This window comes from Prunus avium, chromosome 4 (assembly GCF_965620075.1).
Source record: "Prunus avium chromosome 4, drPruAviu1.hap1.1, whole genome shotgun sequence".
Lineage (NCBI taxonomy): Eukaryota > Viridiplantae > Streptophyta > Magnoliopsida > Rosales > Rosaceae > Prunus > Prunus avium.
The window spans coordinates 3,443,493-3,451,695 of record NC_142287.1 but is presented as its reverse complement, the minus strand read 5'-3'; positions in this window follow the sequence as shown (position 1 = coordinate 3,451,695).

The window sequence follows — 8,203 nt, the reverse complement described above, 5'->3', positions numbered from 1 at the left end:
AATACGGTGGGAGGAGTCATTTGGTGGGTTTTGAGTGAAATCCAATCGCAAGAAGTATGGAATACACCAACCACTCCAATTAGGAACGAACTGCCGTTGAACTTGAATTGTCCAATTTGGAACACCTATTGATTTCGGATCGTGCCCAAAACTTGGGCAACATCATAATATGGTGGGAGTAGTCATTTGGTGAGTTTTGAGTGAAATCCAATCGCTAGAAGTATGGAATACACCAACCACTCCAATTAGGAACGATCTGCCATTGAACTTGAATTGTCCAATTTGGAACACCTATCGATTTTGGATCGAGCCCAAAACTTGGGCAACATCATAATATGGTGGGGGGAGTCATTTGGTGAGTTTTGAGTGAAATCCAATCGCTAGAAGTATGGAATACACCAACCACTCCAATTAGGAACGATCTGCCATTGAACTTGAATTGTCCAATTTGGAACACCTATTGATTTCGGATCGTGCCCAAAACTTGGGCAACATCATAATATGGTGGGAGTGGTCATTTGGTGAGTTTTGAGTGAAATCCAATCGGTAGAAATATGGAATACACCAACCACTCCAATTAGGAACGATATGCCATTGAACTTGAATTGTCCAATTTGGAACACCTATCGATTTCGGATCGAGCCCAAAACTTGGGCAACATCATAATATGGTGGGGGGAGTCATTTGGTGAGTTTTGAGTGAAATCCAATCGCTAGAAGTATGGAATACACCAACCACTCCAATTAGGAACGAACTGCCGTTGAACTTGAATTGTCCAATTTCTCACACCAATTGTTTTCGGACCGAGCCCCAAACCTGGGCAACATCATAATATGGTGGGAGGAGTCATTTGGTGAGTTTTGAGTGAAATCCAATCCCTAGAAGTATGGAATATGCCAACCACTCCAATTAGGAATGAACTGCCGTTGAACTTGAATTGTCCAATTTCTCACACCTATTGATTTCGGATCGAGCCCAAAACTTGGGCAACATCATAATATGGTGGGAGGAGTCATTTGGTAAGTTTTGAGTGAAATCCAATCGCTAGAAGTATGGAATACACCAACCACTCCAATTAGGAACGAACTGCCGTTGGAATTGAATTGTCCAATTTCGAACACCTAATGATTTCGGATCGAGCCCAAAACTTGGGCAACATCATAATATCGTGGGAGGAGTCATTTGGTGAGTTTTGAGTGAAATCCAATCGCTAGAAGTATGGAATACACCAACCACTCCAATTAGGAACGAATTGCCGTTGAACTTGAATTGTCCAATTTCGAACACCTATTGATTTCGGATCGTGCCCAAAACTTGGGCAACATCATAATATGGTGGGAGGAGTCATTTGGTGAGTTTTGAGTGAAATCCAATCGCTAGAAGTATGGAATATGCCAACCACTCCAATTAGGAACGAACTGCCGTTGGAATTGAATTGTCCAATTTCGAACACCTAATGATTTCGGATCGTGCCCAAAACTTGGGCAACATCATAATATGGTGGGACGAGTCATTTGGTGAGTTTTGAGTGAAATCCAATCGCTACAAGTATGGAATACACCAACCACTCCAATTAGGAACAAACTGCCGTTGAACTCGAATTGTCCAATTTCTCACACCTATTGATTTCGGATCGATCCCAAAATTTGGGCAACATCATCATATGATGGGAGGAGTCATTTGGTGAGTTTTGAGTGAAATCCAATCTTTAGAAGTATGGAATACACCAACCACTCCAATTAGGAACGAACTGCCGTTGAACTTCAATTGTCCAATTTCTCACACCTATTGATTTCGGATCGAGCCCAAAACTTGGGCAACATCATAATATGGTGGGAGGAGTCAGTTGGTGAGTTTTGAGTGAAATCCAATCCCTAGAAGTATGGAATACACCAACCACTCCAATTGGGAACGAACTGCCGTTGAACTTGAATTGTCCAATTTCTCACACCTATTGATTTCGGATTGAGCCCAAGACTTGGTCAACATCATAATATGGTGGGGGGAGTCATTTGGTGAGTTTTGAGTGCAATCCAATCGCTAGAAGTATGGAATACACCAACCACTCCAATTAGGAACGAACTGCCGTTGAACTTGAATTGTCCAATTTCTCACACCTATTGATTTCGGATCGAGCCCAAAACTTGGGCAACATCGTAATATGGTGGGGGGAGTCATTTGGTGAGTTTTGAGTGAAATCCAATCCCTAGAAGTATGGAATACACCAACCACTCCAATTAGGAACGAACTGCCGTTGAACGTGAATTGTCCAATTTGGAACACCTATTGATTTCGGATCGAGCCCAAAACTTGGGCAACATCATAATATGGTGGGAGGAGTCAGTTGGTGAGTTTTGAGTGAAATCCAATCACTAGAAGTGTGGAATACACCAACCACTCCAATTAGGAACGAACTGCCGTTGAACTTGAATTGTCCAATTTCTCACACCCATTGATTTCGGTTCGAGCCCAAAACTTCGGCAACATCATAGTATGGTGGGGGGAGTCATTTGGTTAGTTTTGAGTAAAATCCAATCCCTAGAAGTATGGATTACACCAACCACTCCAAATAGGAACGAACTGCCTTTGAACTTGAATTGTCCAATTTGGAACACCTATGGTAGGAACGAACTGCCGTTGAACTTGAATTGTCCAATTTCTCACACCTATTGATTTCGGATCGAGCCCAAAACTTGGGCAACATCATAATATGGTGGGAGGAGTCAGTTGGTGAGTTTTGAGTGAAATCCAATCCCTAGAAGTATGGAATACACCAACCACTCCAATTGGGAACGAACTGCCGTTGAACTTGAATTGTCCAATTCCTCACACCTATTGATTTCGGATCGAGCCCAAAACTTGGTCAACATCATAATATGGTGGGGGGAGTCATTTGGTGAGTTTTGAGTGAAATCCAATCGCTAGAAGTATGGAATACGCCAACCACTCCAATTAGGAACGAACTGCCGTCGAACTTGAATTGTCCAATTTCTCACACCCATTGATTTCGGATCAAGCCCAAAACTTCGGCAACATCATAATATGGTGGGGGGAGTCATTTGGTTAGTTTTGAGTAAAATCCAATCGCTAGAAGTATGGATTACACCAACCACTCCAATTAGGAACGAACTGCCTTTGAACTTGAATTGTCCAATTTGGAACACCTATTGATTTCGGATCGAGCCCAAAACTTGAGTAACATCATAATATGGTGGGAGGAGTCATTTGGTGAGTTTTGAGTGAAGTCCAATCGCTAGAAGTATGGAATACACCAACCACTCCAATTAGGAAGGAACTGCCGTTGAACTTGAATTGTCCAATTTGGAACACCTATTGATTTCGGATCGTGCCCAAAACTTGGGCGACATCATAATATGGTGGGAGGAGTCATTTGGTGAGTTTTTAGTGAAATCCAATCGCTAGAACTATGGAATACACCAACCACTCCAATTAGGAACGAACTGCCGTTGAACTTGAATTGTCCAATTTCTCACACCTATTGATTTCGGATCGAGCCCAAAACTTGGGCAGCATCGTAATGTGGTGGGGGGAGTCATTTGGTGAGTTTTGAGTGAAATCCAATCCCCAGAAGTATGGAATACACCAACCACTCCAATTTGGAACGAACTGCCTTTGAACTTGAATTGTCCAATTTTGAACACCTATTGATTAAGGATCGAGCCCGAAACTTGAGTAACATCATAATATGGTGGGAGGAGTCATTTGGTGAGTTTTGAGTGAAATCCAATCGCTAGAAGCATGGAATACACCAACCACTCCAATTAGGAACGACCTGCCGTTGAACTTGAATTGTCCAATTTGGAACACCTATTGATTTCTGATCGAGCCCAAAACTTGGGCAAAATCATAATATGGTGGGAGGATTCATGTGGTGAGTTTTGAGTGAAATCCAATCGCTAGAAGTATGGAATACACCAACCACTCCAATTAGGAACGAACTGCCGTTCAACTTGAATTATCAAATTTGGAACACCTATTGATTTCTGATCGAGCCCAAAACTTGGGCAAAATCATAATATGGTGGGAGGAGTCATGTGGTGAGTTTTGAGTGAAATCCAATCGCTAGAAGTATGGAATACACCAACCACTTCAATTAGGAACGAACTGCCGTTGAACTTGAATTGTCCAATTTCTCACTCCTATTGATTTCGGATGGAGCCCAAAACTTGGCCAACAGCATAATATGGTGGGAGGAGTCATTTGGTGAGTTTTGAGTGAAATCCAATCGCTACAAGTATGGAATACACCAACCACTCCAATTAGGAACGAACTGCCGTTGAACTTGAATTGTCCAATTTGGAACACCTATTGATTTCGGATCGAGCCCAAAACTTGGGGAACATCATAATACGGTTGGAGGAGTCATTTGGTTAGTTTTGAGTGGAATCCAATCGCTAGAAGTATGGAATACACCAACCACTCGAATTTGGAATGAACTGTCGTTGAACTTGAATTGTCCAGTTTCTCACACCTATTGATTTCGGACCGAGCCCAAAACTTGGACAACATCATAATATGGTGGGAGGAGTCATTTGGTGAGTTTTGAGTGAAATCCGATCGCTAGAAGTATGGAATACACCAACCACGCCAATTATGAACGAACTGCAGTTGAACTTGAATTGTCCAATTTCTAACACCTATTTATTTCGGATCGAGCCCAAAACTTGGGCAACATCATAATATGGTGGGAGGAGTCATTTGGTGAGTTTTGAGTGAAATCCAAGCGCTAGAAGTTTGGAATACACCAACCAATCCAATTAGGAACGAACTGCCGTTGAACTTGAATTGTCCAATTTCTCACACCTACTGAATTCGGATCGAGACCATAAGTTGGGCAACATCATAATATGGTGGGAGGAATCATTTGGTTAGTTTTGAGTGAAATCCAATCCCTAGAAGTACGGAATACACCAACCACTCCAATTAGGAACGAACTGCCGTTGAACTTGAATTGTCAAATTTCGAACACCTATTGATTTCGGATGGAGCCCAAAACTTGGGCAACATCATAATATGGTGAGAGGGGTCATTTGGTGAGTTTTGAGTGAAATCCAATCCCCAGAAGTATGGAATACACCAACCACTCCAATTAGGAACGAACTGCCGTTGAAGTTGAATTGTCCAATTTGGAACACCTATTGATTTCGGATCGAGCCCAAAACTTGGGCAACATCATCATATGGTGGGAGGAGTCATTTGGTGAGTTTTGAGTGAAATCCAATCGGTAGAAGTATGGAATACACCAACCACTCCAATTAGGAACGAACTGCCATTGAACTTAAATTGTCCAATTTCTCACACCTATTGATTTCGGATCGAGCCCAAAACTCGGGCAACATCATAATATGGTGGGAGGACTCATTTGGTGAGTTTTGAGTGAAATCCAATCGCTAGAAGTATGGAATACACCAACCACTCCAATTAGGAACGAACTGCCGTTGAACTTGAATTGTCCAATTTCGAACACCTATTGATTTCGGATCGAGCCCAAAACTTGGGCAACATCATAATATGGTGGGAGGAGTGCTTTGGTGAGTTTTCAGTGAAATCCAATCGCTAGAAGTTTGGAATACACCAACCACTCCCATTCGGAACGAACTGTTGTTGAACTTGAATTGTCCAATTTCTCACACCTATTGATTTCGGATCGAGCCCAAAACCGGGGCAACATCATAATATGGTGGGAGGAGTCATTTGGTGAGTTTTGAGTGAAATCCAATTGCTAGAAGTACGGAATACACCAACCACTCCAATTAGGAACGAACTGCCGTTGAACTTGAATTGTCCATTTTGTCACACCTATTGATTTCGGATCGAACCCCAAACTTGTGGAACATCATAATATGGTGGGAGGATTCATTTGGTGAGTTTTGAGTGAAATCCAATCGCTAGAAGTATGGAATACACCAACCACTCCAATTAGGAACGAACTGCCGTTGAACTTGAATTGTCCAATTTCGAACACCTATTGATTTCGGATCGAGCCCAAAACTTGGGCAACATCATAATATGGTGGGAGGAGTCCTTTGGTGAGTTTTGAGTGAAATCCATTCGCTTGAAGTATGGAATACACCAACCACTCCAATTAGGAACGAATTGCCGTTGAACTTCAATTGTCCAATTTCTCACACCTATTGATTTCGGACCGAGCCCCAAACTTGGGCAACATCATAATATGGTGGGAGGAGTCATTTGGTGAGTTTTGAGTGAAATCCAATCGCTAGAAGTATGGAATACACCAACCACTCCAATTAGGAACGAACTGTCGTTGAACTTGAATTGTGCAATTTCGAACACCTATTGATTTCGGATCGAGCCCAAAAGTTGGGCAACATCATAATATGGTGGATGGCGTACTTTGGTGAGTTTTGAGTGAAACCCAATCGCTAGAAGTATGGAATACACCAACCACTCCAATTAGGAACGAACTGCCGTTGAACTAGAATTGTCCAATTTCGAACACCTATTGATTTCGGATCGAGCCCAAAACTTGGGCAACATCATAATATGGTGGGAGGAGTCATTTGGTGAGTTTTGAGTGAAACCCAATCGCTAGAAGTATGGAATACACCAACCACTTCCATTAGGAACGAACTGTTGTTGAACTTGAATTTTCCAATTTCTCACACCTATTGATTTCGGATCGAACCCTAAACTTGTGCAACATCATAAAATGGTGGGAGGATTCATTTGGTGAGGTTTGAGTGAAATCCAATCGCTAGAAGTATGGAATACAGCAACCACTCCAATTAGGAACGAACTGCCGTTGAACTTGAATTGTCCAATTTTGAAAACCTATTCATTTCGGATCGAGCCAAAAACTTGGGCAACATCATAATATGGTGGGAGGAGTCATTTGGTGAGTTTTGAGTGAAATCCAATCGCTAGAAGTATGGAATACACCAACCACTCCAATTAGGAACGAACTGCCGCTGAACTTGAATTGTCCAATTTCTCAAACCTATTGATTTCGGATTGAGCCCAAAACTTGGGCAACATCATAATATGGTGGGCGGAGTCATTTGGTTAGTTTTGAGTGAAATCCAATCGCAAGAAGTACGGAATACACCAACCACTCCAATTAGGAACGAACTGCCGTTGAACTTGAATTGTCCATTTTCGAACACCTATTGATTTCGGATGGAGCCCAAAACTTGGGAAACATCATAATATGGTGGGAGGAGTCATTTGGTGAGTTTTGAGTGAAATCCAATCGCTAGAAGTATGGAATACACCAACCACTCCAATTAGGAACGAACTGCTGTTGAACTTGAATTGTCCAATTTGGAACACCTACTGATTTCGGATCGATCCCAAAACTTGGGCAACATCATAATATGGTGGGAGGAGTCATTTGGTGAGTTTTGAGTGAAATCCAATCGCTAGAAGTGTGGAATACACCAACCACTCCAATTAGGAACGAACTGCCGTTGAACTTGAATTGTCCAATTTCTCACTCCTATTGATTTCGGATCGAGCCAAAAACTTGGGCAACATCATAATATGGTGGGAGGAGTCATTTGGTGAGTTTTGAGTGAAATCCAATCGCTAGAAGTATGGAATACACCAACCTTTCCAATTAGGAACGAACTGCCGTTGAACTTGAATTGTCCAATTTGGAGCACCTATTGATTTCAGATCGAGACCATAACATGGGCAACGTCATAATACGGTGGGAGGAGTCATTTGGTGAGTTTTGAGTGAAATCCTATCTCTAGAAGTATGGAATACACCAACCACTCCAATTAGGAACGAACTGCCGTTGAACTTGAATTGTCCAATTTGGAACACCTATTGATTTCGGATCGAGCCCAAAACAAGGGCAACATCATAATATGGTCGGAGGAGTCATTTGGTGAGTTTTGAGTGAAATCCAATTGCTAGAAGTATGGAATACACCAACCACTCCAATTAGGAACGAACTGCCGTTGAACTTGAATTGTCCAATTTGGACCACGTATTGATTTCGGATCGAGGCCAAAACTTGGGCAACATAATAATATGGTGGGAGGAGTCATTTGGTGAGTTTTGAGTGAAATCCAATCGCTAGAAGTATGGAATACACCAACCAATCCAATTAGGAACGAACTGCCGTTGAACTTGAATTGTCCAATTTGGAACACCTATTGATTTCAGATCGAGACCAAAACTTGGGCAACATCATAATATGGTGGGAGGAGTC